This window comes from Chlorocebus sabaeus, chromosome 7 (assembly GCF_047675955.1).
Source record: "Chlorocebus sabaeus isolate Y175 chromosome 7, mChlSab1.0.hap1, whole genome shotgun sequence".
Lineage (NCBI taxonomy): Eukaryota > Metazoa > Chordata > Mammalia > Primates > Cercopithecidae > Chlorocebus > Chlorocebus sabaeus.
In genome coordinates this window covers 70,746,816-70,763,760 of record NC_132910.1, presented here as the reverse complement: position 1 = coordinate 70,763,760, position 16,945 = coordinate 70,746,816, and the positions used below count along the sequence as shown (strand labels likewise).

General features: G+C 36.3%; 1 long non-coding RNA gene across 1 annotated transcript; it reads right to left on the bottom strand.

Annotated features, from left to right (window-relative positions):
* Positions 1 to 433: 433 nt before the first annotated feature.
* On the bottom strand, positions 434 to 15,952 carry LOC119621699 (uncharacterized). Its single transcript, XR_012093415.1, has 3 exons — positions 15,748 to 15,952; positions 4,353 to 4,423; positions 434 to 865 (listed from the first exon to the last, which is right to left on the bottom strand). It is a non-coding gene; the product is annotated as an uncharacterized lncRNA (long non-coding RNA).
* Between the last annotated feature and the right edge of the window lie 993 nt (positions 15,953 to 16,945).

The following is a 16,945-nucleotide window of genomic DNA, read 5'->3' as shown; positions in this document are numbered from 1 at the left end:
AATTTAATCATATATAGTTTTTGTTTTTATAATGAAATAGTCCCAAAAACCTGAGAAAATTCTTAGTTTTTTTCTTTATCTGAGAACCCATTCTATAATAATACACTGGATCTTAGCCAAAAGCCCGAGAAGCGACCTATAGTAATAATAGACACATACTTACATATTTCTTAATTTCTGAATAAAAAGCTGAAACTTGGAATAGTGAAATCAATTTTCTAAAGTTAGTAAAGGACAAACATTTTGGAGAAAAAGAATTTCTTTTCACTTTACAAATAATAAATCCAAACTGAATAAGTTAAAGAATTTTTAAAAAATGTAACGAAGTTTAGTTTCTGTTTCATCTTGTGTGCAGTAAACATTAAATTCTAATATATTCTCTTTAATTTTTTAAAATAGATAAATCTATCAATGTTAAATATTCAGATTGTTACACACTTCTTGTTTGCATATCAACTTTTAAGTTAAATTTTTATTACAAAACAAATAAAAAAGAAAAGAAGGAGCATTAACAATAAAAAAAAGTGGCACATTCTAGTTTTCCAGTTGAAAGGAAGAGCACTTCCTTTTCTCATGATAACAGAAGCTCCCGGGATGGCTGACTCATATCTGATTAGAATTTGTTTCTCCCTCCAGCAGAGCAGTTATGTTGCTTCTCCCAGCAGCTGATTGGGTCAGTCTTCCTCAGGGTTCTCAGCTGACCCCAGGTTATTACATTCCCAAGGCTGAAGACTTTCCTTTTTTCCAGTACTTAAACTTCACTTCTCTCTTTAGACACGCAGGCTCCTTCCTCTGAGAGGTAATATAGAAAGACTGCTGAATTATGGCTCTTTCAAACTGAACACTGATCTGTTCTTTTTCATTCCTGGGAGTAAATGGAGAAAGATATGTTTAATTCCTGATGTGAATTTGACCTCTGTTGTCTCAGTTAATAGAATGGACTTTTGAAATGTTGCACTAAAAAAATTGTTACAGTTATTGTAGTTCAGCTTTATTTCAAGAAAGCAAGCATGCCATTGCATTGAAAATGGCGAATAACATTGAAAAATAAAAGAATCATTGAACAAGAATTAACTCACTAACCCAGCTTATTTTTAATACTCTAGATATAGATTCTACAAAAGAATGACATACTTCCCTAGTTTACATAGGAATGGACTAAGGTGTGTTTGGTGAGGGGTCATTTTTGTGGCTTACAATTCTGGAGAATTATTTTTGCAGCCTGTGGAGCCAGACTGGAGAAATAAAGCTGAAGGTGCTTTGATGTCTAAATTCCATTGATAACTTTTAAGCAAAAAATAACAGTAGAGTGAGCTGTGGAAATAGTAGTGGAAGAGAGGGGATGTTTCAAGAAAAATATTCACACAATTATTTAGCATTGAGCTGATCAAACAAAATAAGATTGTGAGCCATTTTCTTCTATGAAAGAAAAAAGGATGTTTGCATTATTAATTTTTCTTTTCAACTGAGTCCAAGTATGAAGAGTCTAAGGTTGGCTGAATCTTCCTGTAATTCTCCTTCGGAGAAAGTTTCAGTGAGGAATTAAGAAAACCAACAGTAGGGAAAGGAAGCTATTTTAATAGGAATGTGGAAAGCTAGGGAGAAGGAGACAAGAATATAAAACAAAGTCGAAAAGGGAAATACCTCCAAAAATCTAAATTTCTTCTTCTTTGCTAGCCATTTCCACCTCTGACTCAACTCTGGTAAATTAAATGCAGTGGTTTTTAACCAAGCATAAGCATTGGAACTACTCATGGAGCTCTGGCACCACACAGCTGCCACGATGCCACCCTAGGCTTTCTAAATCAGAATCTCTGGAGGTGGGGCATGGGCATGGGTCATTTTAAAATACGTTTCATCAGTTGTTCTGAAACATACTACTTTTTTAGTGTGATCCCCATTTACCCCAGGCCTCACCACCCTGTGCTTACAAACAGAACCACAATACAGCATAGCTCAATCTCATGACCCTATGTATAATTGCAGAGTCTCATTTATATATTTCTGTAGTCCCCAAATACATAGAACAGAGTTGGCAAGCACTCCTCCCAGATCTTTCTGCCTGGCATCTCTTGTGGAGGGCTAGCAGAGACACTTGAGAGTGATTCTTAACATTAGCTCCCTGTTCATAGTACCAACACCTATCCTGGTGCAAACCTAAAGTGCAAACCCTCAAGCTGAAACAACATTTATCATTTCAGAACCAGGCTGTGTTATCTCCAGATACAGTGAAAATGGTGCTCTTCCCTAACCTGTATCCTGCTTCATCACTTTGGCCCCTAAGCCACATGATAGGTGCCTCTGTGCCTGGGAAAAAGGAATCTTCAGTGTCCTCCTGCAGCCCCTGCCTCCATCTAGGTTCAGACCGAGACCATAAGACCCATCAGTAAAAGAGACAGCCTCTTGTCCATTTATATCCTTTTACATCTCTACCCCCACACACCCTTTTATTTGAAGACACTTTCCTACTATGTAAATTATTTCACTCAAATCACCTCTTTGAACTTTTAGATGCACCTTTTAATCAAACACACACCAAAATTTAAAATCCCAGTTTAAATTGAGGTGATATCCTTGTTACACATTATTCTTCTAAAATAATACTCTTTCAGCTGGGCGTGGTGGCTCACGCCTGTAATCCCAGCATTCTGGGAGGCTGAGGCAGGCAGATCACAAGGGCAGGAGATCGAGATCATCCTGGCGAACACTGTGAAACCCCATCTCTACTAAAAATACAAAAAAAAAAAAAAAAAAAAAAATTAGGCTGACGTGGTGGCAGGCACCTGTAGTCCCAGCTACTCGGGAGGCTGAGGCAGGAGAATGGCGTGAACCCGGGGGGTGGAGCTTGCAGTGAGCCAAGATAGTGCCACTGCATTCCAGCCTGGGCAACAGAGCAAGACTCTGTCTCAAAAAAAAAAAAAAAGAAAGAAAGAAAAGAAAAAAAGAAAATAATACGCTTTCTTTCAATCTACCAAAATCTAGCTAAGTCCAAGGGGATCACATGTGGCAGGTTCAAGCCCCAGCTGAGGTCTGAGGGGAGTAGGTGGATGGGGCACAGTGAGCTAGAACAGTAGAGAGAGAGAGCAGGTAGATAAGACATGACTTTATTCAGCAGGTCCTTCACAGTGTCAGTGTTACATTTATACACCTTACAAACCATAGTGGCTGAGAACCAGGTGATGAGCTTCTCTATGCTATGTCTACATAGCTGTGATTATATAAAGCATGGGAATGTGCACCTGCACTCCAATCCTGCTGAGTCATGCAGGATGTTTACCTCTGCCTATGCCTGCCTGGCTGCAGCAAAGCCTTGTGAGTTGATAAATGTCAACCTCTATAGTTATCCAGAAAATGCAGTTAGCATCTTCATTTTCAAACTCAAGGCTCAAGAACCCTTGGGATTGTCACATGGATAAGGGGAGAAAAAAGGGGTTGAGTGGGCATTTGATAGAATATGTATTCTCAGATCTACAATCCAAAAAAAAAAAAAAAGAAACCTATTTGAAAAACTCCCTGTATCATGGCAGCAGTTCACAATCTCCTTCCCCATCCTTTGCTCCCTGCCTCATTTCCACTTCCCAAATCCTCTTGTTAGGATTTTTCATCTTTGCAAATGACTCCACCATTCAGCCAGTTCTTCAAGTCAAACACTGGTTGTCAAATTTGGCTCTTTCGTCTCTTTCTCCTCTCCTCCGACAACAAATCTATAACCAAGTCCCATCAGTTCTATACTCTAAATTTCTACTGATTTTATTTCTTTCTCTTCATCTCGACTGACTCTAATCCAGGCTGACATCATGACTTGCTGAGACTAATGCAATAAGCCACAGCTAATTTTCTGATATCTACATTTATACCCTGAAAATGTTTTATCTGGTACAATCAGGGCAATTTTTAAAAATATCTGCTTCTTCTGCCCTTAAAAATTTTTAAATCTTCCTAAATCCTCTGAATGTCAGAGTTTTCAACTATAAGTTAGGGATAATGATTCCTAAATTGATGGTTATTGTAAGAATTTGAAAGATTGTAAAATATATGCATAGAGAATGTGTATATAAAAAGCCTAATGCTGTACTTCACTTGGCATATGTCAGAAAGTATTATGCTTATCTTTTTTCTTTCTAAGGCAGCCGAGGACATGGGACTCAACGGAGAAACAAAGTTCATTTTAGCTCTAAACTTCTATGATTCTATGTCACGCAAAGAAGCTGGGATGTACCTAAATTTTAAATTTGATGTCATTTTTTTGTTGTTGTTTTTCCATTGGTAATAAAATTCGGAACCAGAGGGACACAAATATGATTCATATCAGGTTATGCCAAAGGTGATAAAAGTCACACTTGTCTGCATACCTTGCTCTGCCAGCTCCAGTTCTGTCATCTTTTGTTCTGCTGGCTCATGGGTTGCTGATGGATTGTTCAGGCTGAGGGGTCAAAAGAAGAGAGTCAGAGTTTCAAATAAGTCACCTTAAAACAAATTCACATAAGAGATTTCATATAAGCACCCCTCATCTCATCTGTGCCTCACTTTTGCTTTTTTTTCTTTTCTTTTTATTATTATTATTATTATACTTTAAGTTCTAGGGTACATGTGCATAAGATGCAGGTTTGTTACATATGTATACTTGTGTCATGTTGGTGTGCTGCACCCATCAATTCGTCAGCACCCATCAGCTCATCATTTACATCAGGTATAACTCCCAATGCAATCCCTCCCCCCTCCCCACTCCCCATAATAGGCCCCAGTGTGTGATGTTCCCCTTCCTGAGTCCAAGTGATCTCTGGTGGCTGATGCCTGTAATCCCAGCACTTTGGGAGACCAAGGCAGGTGGATCACCTGAGGTCAGGAGTTCGAGACCAGCCTGGCAAACATGGCAAAACCCCACCTCTACTAAAAATACAAAAATCAGCTGATGGTGGTGGCAGGCCCCTGTAATCCCAGCTACTTGGGGGGCTGAGGTAGGAGAATTGCTTGAACCCAGGAGGCAGAGGTTGCAGTGAGCCAAGAGCTCACCACTGCACTCCAGCCTGGGCAACAAGAGAGACATTCCATCTCAAGAATAAAATAAAATTAAATTAAAAAGTAAGGTAAGCATGTCTGAAAGTAATATTCATTTTTATCACTCATTTTGATACTATTCTTTGTAAAAGTAATCATAAAATTATTTCCTAATTGAGATATTAATATATAAAATTTTTTGTAGTGAAAAACCACTTTCTACATAAATCTGACTTAGCTATAGATTTAATGTTAAGCAAAGGCATTGCCTATTCTTGAGACTACCAGCTATGCCTAATAACATAACCACAAACCTGTGCAGAACAATTATACTGTTTAAAATGCTTTCATATACATTCATACATTTATGATTTAACCAAATATAGTTATGGACTTCAGTATATTCTTTTGAATTGGTCAAAATGTAGAAAACACCCCAAAACTATATTCATATCTCAAATAACTCTTATTAGCATTTTGCTGATAAATAGAGCATTTTACCAGAACAATAAACATAGGTTTTAAACAAATATATAAGAAAAGTGATTTCTCATTTGAAGATAAAAATGCACATACCATGGCTAATATGAATCTTATTTCATTCACCATTTTAAATATATAAAATACAACCTGCACTATAACCTGAATGGGGTCACCCAGGGCACTGGCCAGATATCACAAAGCTTGGGGACTAGAGCCTGACATGTTAAAACCAGGTTAGGAATTCCGCAAGAAGGAGACAAAACTCAGAAAGGAAATGGAGGGTCCAAATCGTTGGTCTGAAAAAGCATGAAGAGTCATAGTTGTAGAAACCAAGTATGAACAACAGAACCAAAGCCTGGATCAGAGCTGGCAATGAGAATATAATCCAAGGGGCAAATAATAGGTAGAAGTGGACTGGAATGGGAGCATGCAGAAAGTCCGGGGCTTACTGGGTATGGAATTAGAGTGTGAGTTGTACACCTTCATCATTCAGCTGGTACCAAGGCATGAGGGTAGCCCTTACTTAAAGATGCATGTAGGAGAAGAGAGATAATATAGACCAAGTCTTGCTAATTTTAACTATATACCTCATTATGTTGTTGTTAAAATGCAATTCTAAGAGATTTTATTTTCTTTCCTTTTCATTTTTCCTTTTTTTTCTTTTTGATACATGGTCTTTTTGATACAGTCTGTCACCCAGGCTGATCATAGCTCACTGTTACCTCAAACTCCTAGGCTTAAGCAATCCTCCCACCTCAGTCTCCCGAGTAGCTGATACTACAGGCATGTGCCACCACACCCGGTTAATTTTTTGTAGAGATGGGGTCTTGTTATATTGCCCAGGCTGGGAGATTTGATTTCTTATCCAGAATGTTTTAGAGTAGTCATGCAATTGCTGACTGCTTCTTATTGATCTGAAATACTCAAACTAAGATTTTTAGGAATCACATTCTGTAATTAATATTTATAAGTGGTTGGGCTCAGTGGCTCACACCTGTAATCCCAGCACTTTAGAAGGCAGAGGCAGGCGGGTTGCCGGAGGTCAGGAGTTTGAGATCAGCCTGGCTAACATAGTGAAACATAGAAGCATGCCCATAGTCCCAGCTACTCAGGAGGCTGAGGCAGGAGAATTGCTTCAACCCAGGAGGCAGAGGTTGTAGTGAGCCAAGATTGTGCCACTGTACTCCAGCCTGGGCAACAGAGCAAGACTCTGTCTAAAAAAAAAAAAATAATAATAATAATAATAATAATAATAATAAGTAATTATATATAAGTACTTAGAATGATTATTAAATATATACTAAATTAAAAGAAAATTATTTACATGTCATTTTAAAGACACTGAAACTTAAATTCTTCATTTTGATAGACAAGAAGAAAAAAAGTATTTTATAAAAGCAGCAGACCTAGCAGTTTGACTGGCAAATGATAAATATTAAAAATCATTTGTTGATTGAACAGTGAACTATTTCTGATTTGTTGTGATTTAGAATAGGTCCTTTAAAAGTCTTATCACGGCACTTTTAGGAAGTAAAGAAATAATTACTACAATGTGATGTAACTTTCTGTTGTTGTTCTCCTTTTTACCTACATGTGTTGATATAATTTCAGCAGAGCCATTTACATGATTCGGAAATCTGACTTTAATTATACACATAAGGTCTTCTGAAACTAAGAACTGTGCTTTATTGTCCCTCCTTTTAGTTCTCACAAAGGATGTTTCTGCCTCGTGTTACTTTTGATTTGTCAAACATACATTTTTCTGAAATATCAAAGTGTGTTTTGTGAAGTTAAAGGAACATAACTCTCCTTTAGAGGATGTCAGTTGGTACAGGAAAAATAACATGGTAAAATAGCTGCTCAAAGGTAAGTTTTCAAAATGCGTATCTCTATTGACTCTGTGAATTAACTTGACCCACAAATCAAACTCCAGAACTAGTAGTAAGAAATAAACTGAAGGGCATGAAGAAGGAATAGAAACATGCTCAGATCTCAAGGGAAATTTTAGGAAAAATGTATAACACTCCTAAGGGCCGAAAAATCAAAAGTGGTACTTTACTGCAACTTGACACTAACGTGTGTCTTGAATTAAATATTTGAAATAGCATTGTTATTCAGAGGCAAGTGTGTGGATTAAAAAGAAAAGGTAAAATTCCCCTAACTAGTACTAATACAGAAAGCCATTTTTCTTCTCCTTTATTCCTGACCCCTATCCTACATGATAGAATTGACCTTCACTATTTATTGGCCCAGAAAGAGAAATCACACATTGCCCCAAAGGTTGACTTGCCAAGAGTAGGAAACAGTTATTCTGGGAACTAAAGAGCATTGATGAGTCTCTTGAAAACTGCACCTACACTTCTTGGTTTCCTTCTTTCAGCTCCTATTTTTCTATGCAAATCAGTGCAGAGAGTTTTTTCCTAGTTCCAGTGCAGCCGACAATGTGGCTGCTGTAGACATGAGCGATTGGGGGACATGGTGATGTTGATTCAATTAAAGTCTGATCATCAAGAATGAGTTCAGGGAGCTAGATTCTTCTGTGCCCAGAACAGTACTTATTTGCACTCTCCTCAGATGCTGCATTGGAAATTTAATGTAAGTTTTACGTATTTGTTTATGAACCAGGTGTTTTCCAATATCCTGAGAGATTGCTTTAAAAAAAAAAATACACACACAGCTGCTTGTACATAGTAGAGAGACAAATAGACCAAGTGAGTTGTAGTAAAGCTTAGTTGAATCTTCAAACTAAAAAGATGGCATCACCATCAGCAAAAAAAATCTTCAGAATCAAACTACCTGAAACCTCACCCAAGGCAGAGGTACCCAGTGTGATTTTTATCATGGAAGCTTTAGAAATTGTCAGAAAAAAGACTTTTAGAGACTGTCTACTTAGCTTCAACTGTCAAAAAAAGGTGATGCTAACCTTATCTGTTTTCTTCCCTACCTCACTCCCATCTCCCATGACACACACATTCAAGAATAGGAATGGTCCCTACAATGCTTAACACCCTCTGGACAAGGTCAGTCAGTGGTCCTTCATTTATCTTCCTTCTGCTCTTTCCTCAGACCAGAGATTCAAGATTTGAACATATGTACACACTCGTTTGGCTAACAGTACAGCAAATTCCAGTACTCTAAGGATTAACTAGTCACTTTATTTCTTTTGGAAGGCTGTGCTATAACCGAAGCCCAACATTTTGTTTATCTTCCACTGTTTATCTTCCAAGGAGGCTGCTCCAATGCACTCATCATGACAAAGTACCTGCTGTAGAAATGTATTTTAAGATTGTGAATTATGAAGGCTTTTTGGAGGAAGAGTAGTTATTATCTAATTTTAAAAAGTTGTGTTCCTTTGTAGAAGTGGACAATATATAAGTTTCTTAGAGATTTTAAACAAACTCAACTTTATTGAAGTAGCATTTTTAATGCCTTTTTTGTGTATAAAGTTAAACAGATCCACCTTCATGGTAAATGGATATTTGAAACTAATAAATATAAACAAATTCCTTTTAAGTTAATTACTTTGACCTCCTCTTCCTACGACAACACTTTTTGGACAACTGCTTAAAAAAAAAAAAATAGTAAAAGAAATACTTGTGTTTCAGAGCTCTTTATTTCCCCTGGTCAGGCAGTAGTGTGAGTTCTGAAGAATAATACAAAGATTCAGTGGCAGGAAGCTAAAAAGATAATAAAGAAAAGCAAAGATGACATAACAAACAACCCCACAAGCTCTCCTATTAATCTGTGAATGACTGAAAATGGATTATGAGTGAGCTTATTTTTTTGTTTCAATTGACAGCTAAAGAAGAATAGCTTTACAAAATCTTGTAAAGTATCATTGATGAAGGCTCTCTCAAAATTCTGAAGTCCCTATTTTTTTCTCTAAATTAACGTCAACACTAGAACTGTTTAAAGTAATGTATCATTGAGAAAAGAAATTAGTAAAATTTTAGTTTCTCCTCTAGCTATAGTTTCATGAAAATAAATAGAAAAAAGGAAATTCAGTGGCTCTATTCCTTGGCATAATAGTTAGATTTTTGGCATTCAAATATAAATAAATAGTTCTAATATGACATAAGTGCTATATTCAAAATACATGTAATGAGAAGACAGATTTAAAATGTTATCAATGGCAGTGAAAATATACATTCTTAGCCTTTATTTGACTTACATGTTATTCAATTAACATTTATATTCAACAAACATTTATTGATTGTATATTATATGCCAAATATTTACATTTTAAACAATGCCAACTGTTATCTCAAATGTTCTTTTGAAACAAAGATTATTAAGTAAATGAGAATTCATGGAGAAAGACAATGATTTGCCTTGGGAACATCAGAGGGAGAAAGAATTCAGAGGTCTAACCAGAACCAGAGGTGTGTTGGTAAATGTTTTACAACCCGTTCTCCACTACCCTGATTTGTAGTGTTTGCCAATTAGCATGGTGTAAATGTGAACACCATGTCTGATTTCAAGCTACCAACCTGACATTACTGAAAGCAGAGTTGGAAAGAGATGCACACAAAGCATTCTCTGATCCATTATGAGTTTGCTGTAGCATATCACTGTTAGTAGCCACCAAACAATGGCTTTCTAGGGTCACCCTATGACTCTATTCATGACTACCTAACAGTCAAGATTGAGGGGTTGAATAGCTTTGGAGAGTGACTCATAATTGTCCATAGACATACTTATATAGGACCCCATTATCTTTATCTCTTTTCTTCTCTGGATTTTGGAGCATTCACTCCCATATCCTGGCTCTCTTTAGCCTTCTGCTACATTAAGCACCTGACCTCTGTTACTGTAAAGAGAAAAGTAGCTTCTGCTTTGGGAAGCTGGCAATAACTTTGAACTACTTCAGCAAAATGCTTCCCCATTTTGTCACACAGAATATTAAAAAGATATATAGTCAGGGATGAGATTTAATAAAATTAATAAATGTTTCTCCTTCATCAAGGATATTCTTAAAGAATGCTTGCAGTTTTTCACTGAGAATATGTAGAGATGAAGAATTTAATGACTATAAACACAGTTTAGTGCCTCAGCCTTGATTAGAGCTAAATTTCCAGAACTATGGCTTTTGTACAAGCAGTGAAAATGTCAAACACAATTTAAAGGGCCAATAATGCCTTAGTGTGATTATGAAAATAATTTTTACGTTGCAGATCTCATGAAAGGATCTCCAGGAACCTCTCGGGACCCACAGATAACACTTGGAGAGCCACCCCCCTAGCCCAAAGTCACAAACATGTCTTGGTTTGGTTATTGCCATCGCCTGCTAATCAGGTTCCCAAATTCATTCTGGCCTCCTTGTAATCCATTTACCAATGAAAGCCAAACAGAGCTTTTAATAAGGCAATTCTAGTCATGTCATCTTCTATTCAAAACCCTTTTACGGCTTCCCGTAGTCTTAGGGCAAAATTAAAACCTTCACCATGGCTGAGAGAGGTTTTACCATCTGGTCCCTGGCTATTACCCAGCCTCATCTCTCTCAGATCTCCTTAATCTATTTGCAGCAGCCACACTTGCTTCTTTCTCTTTTTCAAACACTGCAGATTTATTCTTTCCCCCAGGGTCCTTGCACATGCAGTTTTTTGTTCTTGTAATGATTTCTGTATGTTTCATTTACCTAATTCGACCTATCCCTTAACTATCAATTTAAATTACACTCTAAGAGGCTTTCCTTACCTGAATTCCATCAGATTAGGTTCCCCCTCATATGCTTTAACAAGCAGTCTTGTACTTATGTAATTAATGTAGAACATTTTTTTATTATTATTTTTTGAGATGGAGTCTCGCTGTCACCCAGGCTGGAGAGCAATGGCATGATCTTGGCTCACTGAAATCTCCACTTCCCGGGTCTGAGCGATTCTCCTGCCTCAGCCTCCTGAGTAGCTGGGATTACAGGTGCACACCACCATGCCTGGCTAATTTTTATATTTTTAGTAGAGATGGGGTTTCACCATGTTGGTCAGGCTGGTCTCGAACTCCTGACCTCATGATCCGCCCGCCTCAGCCTTCCAATGTAGTACTTATTTTTGAGGTCCTCCATGAGACTATAATTACTCTCAAGGAAAAGACTATCTGTCTTGCTCTTCGTTGTATCCCTAGTGCTTGACATAGATTAAGGACTTCTAATGTTGTCTGATTTTACTTAAGGATGTCACCTAAAATGAAAAAGAAAGAATTGAAAGATTACCTACACATAAATATCAGTCTGTCTGCTCTTTTGAACGTGTACAACAATGACTTGTGGCCCTTTGAAGGAACAAGAAAGCACCTTAATCTAGCTTTGAATTACTTGACAAAAATAATAATAATAGTAAAAGAAAAGAAAAAGGAAACTAAGCAAACTGGAAGGTGCAGAGAAGACATCTCTCAACCACAAGAATTCAGAGTTAAGATTATGGAAGCCAGATCAGGATAGCTGTACTCAAAATTGAAATTCAATCCTAGTAATGAAGATTTTGTTCCAGTGATACTTTAATCCCTCTTCTCTTTAAGATGATGACTCTCCAAGGAGGTTGCTGAGTTCTTCATTCAAATAGACTCAGACCATCTGCATACAATGTCCAGCAAATGTCTGAGCTTTAGCAGTAGGCATAGCTTAGTCCCAAGCATGGATTTCTACTACACTTTATCCACTTGTTTTATTCCCTTATCTATTCCTCCATGCCATATAAATATTGAAGTCTTGTTCTAGCTCTGAGTCAAGTCTGTACTTCTTGACTTTCTGAAAAAATTATCATGCTCCCAAGCTTAACTCCACAATAAGTTTTTCACATCTAGAAAATGTTGTGGCTCTCTATTAAAGAAACATGTGCCAAAAATTAAGTAATTCCAGGAAGGCTCAAAGTTCTTCTGTAGATTATACTCATTATGGCTTGAGCATGCCTTAGGCTAGGTGACGACCAGTATGTAACTGGATACAGTAGCCTAAGAAGATATTATTAGAAATTATAATTTTCTATATTTATTTTTTGCTCAGTTCAAACTATGGCACTAAAATGATTCAAAACCTCCTAAAACACTCTGGTAAATATTCTCCATTAATTCTACTCAAGATAAAATTGATGCATCTTACACAATGCAGTATATGAACAATTCATAGTAAGTTGTAAAACTCAGGGTCACTTGGTGCTGAAAAGGAAAGCTTTGTTTAAATGGCTAAATATTTTATTATAAATGTCTCAACTACACTTAGAAGCAAATATGAGACGTTATTTCCTGTAGTATTTTTCCCAAAGCTAGAGTTTGTTTTAATAAGGCAAAGGTTAAACACTGCAGTGAATTATGTCTGCACCAGTGTGCAAACACCTTTTTCTTTTTGCTTGTCGTTGCAAATTTTTTAAGTCTGATATTTATTACATCATGTTTGAAAAAGAGACAGATTAAAGCGAAGCTTGAAAAAGAGAAGATGGTGACTGGAAGAGATCTAATTACAGTGACCTAACACAATTGGGTCAGCAAGAGGGTAAGAATTCATGCATTTATAATGGGAACTTTTCTGGAACATAGCTGATACTGTGCCATTGCCTTGGAAACCCACTCAGATGTAATCAGTCATTTTTTTAGACTACATTTGAGACAGGAATCCCAAGTTGAAAAGTTCAGGGTAGGATGTTAGTATCTAGGGGAGAGCTAGTGGTTGTGTTGGAAACCTAGAAATCAAGAGACAACCGAAGGGGCTGATCGCTGAAAGAAAGAAAGCACCAGAAATTCCAATCCTGTAACTGTGGAAACATCAAGGAAAAGTTCAATCTTCTGCAGCAGTTAAATTACATTGTGATTTAAAAATTTGGAATATACCTTCGTCCATTTATATTTGCTGTTTCTAATTTCCTTTTCTATGTGCAGCGTTTAATTTTAGGCTAATTACTCAACTGATAAATCACATAGTACTCCCCAGTAACATTCTACCTCCTTTAAGGACATTTTTACTCACTGAAAGCTATAAAATGAAATAACTCATCTACGATATATCATAGACAACTTTCTTCATCACATAAAAGCTTACTCTGCAATTTGTGAATTATCCTGCTTCTTGCTTGTGCTTTCCTTTTTGTCTCCTTTAGGCTTGCTTTGCCCATCATTAGCACCTTCTCCAGAGCTAAAGAAAGGGGACAAGCAAGGCTTTAAACTCAGTCTAGTCATGGTATTTATTAATGGGTGGCTTTGAGGAGGGACCAGAAAACAAGAGTTTGCCAGCAAAAGTGAGGTTTGTAAATTATCCACGAGGCTAATTGATCCACGTGATCAATTCTCCCTTTTTTCAGAACAGCACTGCCTAATGGAGCATTTGGATATATTCTTATCTATGCTGTTCAATGTGGTTGCCACTGGTCCAATTGAGTAACTGAATTTTTAATTTAATTTCATTTTTATTTTAATACATTTAAATTTAAATAGCCACACATAGTTAACAGCTATCAGACAAGACAGTGCAGCTCTAGAATATGTCTTTCTAGTTATCACATCCAGCAGTACAATATAATTTCATAAACTCCAAATTTACTATTTTGGAAACCATAGTCTTTTCACATGGATTGAACTAGTTTACCATTGACATTTGCACTTTGAAGAAAATGTCAGATAATTGCATTAATAATGTAAAAACCATTATAGATTAAAAGTTTAACTTTCATAAGGGCATGTGCAAGTTATAAGAACTAGCATAAAACTATTAGAATTATTTATAAATTAATATAAATAATTGATAATAAACCTGTTAGATAATGAATCACTTTAGTGATTCATTAATGTGAAGCAGGTCTAAAGGAAACTCAAAGGCATCCTTTATTTATTTATTTATTTAAACTCTATATGCCAGACATGGGACTAGTGCTGCAGATTTTTTAAAAAGACTAGCCATCAAGAAGCTCATTTATCTTTTCAAAAATATCATTAGTGGTTTACCTAATGTATTTTATATTTCATACTTTTTATATAAATAGGACTGAACTTTTCCCAAATTAGTACAAAATAATGATGTTTTTAATATTGTATTTAATTGAACATTGCAGTGATTATTATTTATGTGACTATAAGTTATTTAGTATACTATATTGGCGTATAGTACAATCTTATGGTATATCTGTATGTATACAACACATATATAATTGTTTTAAATTTTCTTTACAGATTTAGGTAACAGTTAAAAATTTTTTCCCGTATTTAAACCCTGATTTAGTTTTGTTTACAGCATATAGCACTTATGTATTAATATAAGTATATATAGTACTATAAATACTGCATTACTTATAGTAAGTAGTATAACTATACTTATATAACCATATAAGGTACAGTGTAACTTTATGTATACTTACATAACCATAAGAATAAACATAAGTATTAATATATGACTAATATAAGTACTAATAGTTTCTTCTTTTAATTTCCTGCTGTAGTTTTTTTTTTTTTGGAGACAGAATTTTGCTCTAGTTGCCCAGGCTGGAGTGCAGTGGTGCGATCTCGGCTCACTGCAACCCCCGCCTCCCAGATTCAAGTGATTCTCCTTCCTCAGCCTCCCGAGTAGCTAGGATTACAGGTATGTGCCACCACGCCTGGCTAATTTTGTATTTTTAGTAGAGACAGGATTTCTCCATGTGGATCAGGCCGGTCTCAAACTCCTGACCTCAGGTGATCCACCTGCCTCAGCCTCCCAAAGTGCTGGGATTACAGGCATGAGCCACCGCACCCAGCCTTAGCACACCTAATATGTACACCTAATATATACAAATATTAATAAAAATGATGACTTGATTTATACTTAATGAAAATTAATATGTTAACTTTTTCAGGAATATTGACCATGGGCTATAGAGCCAGACAGCCAGACTATTCAGTAACTAGTTTTCTCACATACCAAATACAGCCCTGAGCAACCCTCAGCTTATCTGTGCTTCAATTTCTTCACTAGGAAAGTGGAAAATAATTACAACCTCCTTATAGGGTCATATTGAGAATTAAATAGAAAGACTCATAGCAAGTGCTTTACATAGCCCCTGATACATACTAAGTGTTCAATAAAGCTTCATTATTATTGTTATTATTAAAAATATTGCAAGATAAACTTAATAAATTTGAGACCCTATGTCACCTTCTTCAAGGTAACAGTGGAGGAGGAGTTTGTCAATGCTCAATGTATACTATACCAGGTGGTATTTGACTACACACAAAACTGAATTAGAGTTTAAATACTGGAAAATTTTTACTCACTGGTGTCTTTACTTTCTTGTAGAATGTTAATTTACTTACTCTTTTCCTCTAAGACTGGAAAATTCACAACTTTTTGTACTTTATTTTGAAGAGTACATATTTGACATGGAGTCATTACAGAAGATGTGTCCCATGTTGAAAACAATTCTTTTGCTAGCAGACATGTATATGAAATTGAAAATACAGGTTTTACTCAGTATGCCTACAAAAACAAAGAATGAATATATTAAACAGTTTTAAAACTTCTAAGGAAATGCTTTTGTAAATAAATACAATCCTAGAAAGGATGTCATATTTGAGAAAAGCTCTGATTCAAAAGCGTGATCAGAGATTTTCAAGTAGAGCATTGAATTAGATTTCTAAATGCCACCATGTATTCTGTAAACAGATTTCGCTGACAACACAAATTAAATTGGAAAAACTGAACATCTCAGTTATGTCAATTTGCTCAGGCCTCAAAGATATACATCTCTGAAGTCATGCTTAAGTCAATACTACAGTACATGCAATACTTCATAAGATCCATTTAAACCTTACATTTAAAAGTACACACTTGTAATTCCACCACTTAACTTTAGTCTTGTAGAAGACTTGAAGGAAACAACCGACTCCAAACTACAGAACTCAATAGGGAAATGTGGGCAGTAAGCCAAGTGTGCTTTTGAATCTCCATTTCTCTCTTTGTATTAATTTTGAGAACATTAACTGCTATGAGAAATAAACTTACAAATACAGCAGAAGTTTATTTCTCACTCACATAAAGTCCAAAATAGTTCTCAACTGACAGATGATCTCCTTTGAGCAGAAATTCAGAGACCCAAGCTTCTTCGAGTATTAGCTCCATTGTCTTCAACATGTTGCTTCCAATATGGCCATCCTTGTCTTCATTTAACAAAAAAAGCAAATAGCATGTAGTTCAAGTAGAAAGATCTCCTAGACCAGACCTGGGAGAGAGAAAAATACCACTTCCATGTATATTCCATTGGCTGGAACTCAGTCATACGGCCACGCCTCACTGTAGGGGAAGCTGGGACATGTAGTCTAAAATATTCCTAGAATGACAGTCCCCATTGCCATATGATTCTTGATAAGCCTACAGAATATAGCTTCTTCTTAGTCACTAGTCATCTCCCAGCTGCTTCTGTTACCTCTTTAATTGCTAGAGGAAATCCATCCCATTAATTCATTCACAGTTATGTGTCAGCCCTGGATGTGCATTTCAAAAGCAGAGGGCTGA